Below are 2,722 nucleotides of genomic sequence, written 5' to 3' on the forward strand. Positions count from 1 at the left end.
TGTAAGCTACATTATCCACCTTCTGATCCTAGTAGTGGGAATGTGATCAAATGGGAAGGTGGTAACACATACATAATTGGTAAAAACAGTTGACATTAGAATGGCCATAGCACTTTAAAAATTGCTGCACTTAACATGAAAACATTGCTTTTCACTTTCGTTTGCCACTCTTAGGTAATAATTCCATGAGTTAACTCAGCTCTTGACTGTTCTCTGTGACTAGTGGAGGTCTTTGCACCTGGTCATCTGACAATATGGATTGCGTCAATCCCTACTTGGGACAATGTCTTTAGACTCCAGTAGAATTGTCTGGTCTGTCATGGTGGTAGAGTCCAGTAATTACAGCACTAGGTAAGTAGAGGCAGAAGGATCAGGAGTTTAAATACAGCTTTAGCTATATGAGTTCAAGGCCAGCTTAGGCTACATGAAATTTGGTCTCAAAAACAAACACACAAAAAGACAGTTAAAAGTGGAAATTCAGAGTAAACAATGGACAAGTTTGAGAATGTAATGATTGTTGACAGTGTCAAAGATTATGGTGGTAAACTATAATTATCACATATCTAATATAAGATATACTTGATTAAATCACTTCTTCCCTCAGGAAACATTTAAGAAAGATTTTTTTTTCTACTTTTTATTTCTCTCAGGCTTATAAAACTAAAAGGACTTATATGATTTATAGTTATCTTTTATTTTTTAAATATTAATAAAGTGACGCTTTTGAGAAAAAAAGTTGTCTGGCCTGCAAAAAGCATGTAGAAAATTTCTAAATGTGAAGAAACCTTTAAGTTCTAGCAGATTAAATTCATTAGTAAGGGTTACTATACCAGGAAGAGTGGCATATTAAGTGGCCAAGTGAATTTGGGGTCTGCTCAAGGATTGTTTGGGACAGAATCAGAATTGAATTAAGACACCTTCAAAATTCAAAATTCATATTTATATGATCACTTTCATCATTTGAAATATTTGAATGTATTATCTTTGATGAATAAGTTAAATTCTATTTTTCACAGTGGTTTTTCTATATACAGGGACCTCTCATAAAACTTTATAAAGATTTATTTTGCAAACTATTTTAGGTATAATATATCATTTTTTTCTGCTTTCTTTTCGGAGTTAAGGTCTCACTCTGTAGCCTAGGTTAACTTTAAAATTGCAGTCCTCCAGCACCTCCAGCCTCCTAAAGCACCAGGATTACAAGCATGTGTCGCTATGTTTGTCTTAAATATGACTATTTTTGCATGTGTATGTGTGTGTGGTGTGTATGCATTAGGAATGTGCATGCACTTATGTGTGTGTGTGCATGAAGATACATGTACAACTGTACAGGTGCACCTATATAAGCATTTCATTGGTTGAAGTCAGAATGTCTTTCTCAGGTAATCTTTACCATATTTTTTTTTTTGAGGCAGAATCTTTTGCTGAACCCAGGGCTTGCTGATGGGGCAAGTCTAGCTAACCCACCAGATCCTACTAGGCATTTTACATGGGTGCTTAAGATCCAAACTCCAGTTCTAACACATGGGGATCAAGCATTTTATCAACTGAGCCACTTCCTTATTCCCTTAAGTATAATTATTTCTAAATCATGTATGTTTGTGGACTGTTACTACATCAAATCAAACTGCTAAAACTCACATCAACATTCCCTAAGATGTGTATATTCTTGTACTTGCATTTCTACTTCTAGGAAATTAATATGGAGAATACAGTGTTATATATACTACTGTGCCCAGCAATGTATATTTAAGTTATATTTATATAAGCAAAGCAACAAAAAACCCTCAATAATAATATGTATTATCAATAAAACCTCCATATCAACATGTAGTATTAAAAGAACTTCACAATAATATGCATTTCTAAAAGTAAGTAATTGCCTAAAACAATGTGATATGGTCATTCAAAGACATGTTGCTGGTATTGTTGTCCATGGTTATATAACAAACTGCCTGGACATCAAATGACTTAAAGAAAGCCATGTGTATTTTGCTCACAAATCAGTGATTTGGGAAATGTTCAATGGCTACAGATGCTTCTGTTCTATATGCTGTTGTCTGCTGTAGTTTGAAGTCTAGACACAGAGTTATCTGAAGAGCTGCTCTTCACATGCTGACAGTTGATGCTGGCTTTTGCCTGAGACTTCAGCTGGGGCTGTCAGCTGGAACAGCTGCACACAGCCTTTCCATGTGGTTTGGGCTTTCTCATAGCATTCTGCCTGGATTCCAAAGATAAGGCTAGGAGGGGACTGCTGTGGATATCTTATCACTCTGTATAAATAAAATGCTGTTTGGCCAGTGGCCAGGCAGGAAATATAGGCAGGACAAGAGAGAAGAGAATTCTGGGAAGTGGAAGGCTAGGGGATGAGAAGCAACATGTAAAGACACCGGTAAGCCAAAAGCCATGTGGCAAAGTATAGACTAACAGAAATGGGTTAATTTAAGATAGAAGAAGTAGATAACAAGAAGCCTGCCACGGCCATACAGTTTCTAAACAATGTAAGTTTCTGTGTGTTTTACTTGGTTGGGTCTGAGCATCTATGGGCCTGGCAAGTAAGAGAGATTTGTCCTGACTATGGGCCAGGCAGGAAAACTCTAACTACAGGGAGCCATATCATCTTTTATAATCTCTTTTAGAAGATATCTGCTGTTACATCTGCCAACTGAGGCACTCACAGAATTTTACCTAGGTCCAAGGAAGAGTAGCATAGACTAGACAA

Source organism: Onychomys torridus, chromosome X, assembly GCF_903995425.1.
Source record: "Onychomys torridus chromosome X, mOncTor1.1, whole genome shotgun sequence".
In the NCBI taxonomy this organism is placed as follows: domain Eukaryota; kingdom Metazoa; phylum Chordata; class Mammalia; order Rodentia; family Cricetidae; genus Onychomys; species Onychomys torridus.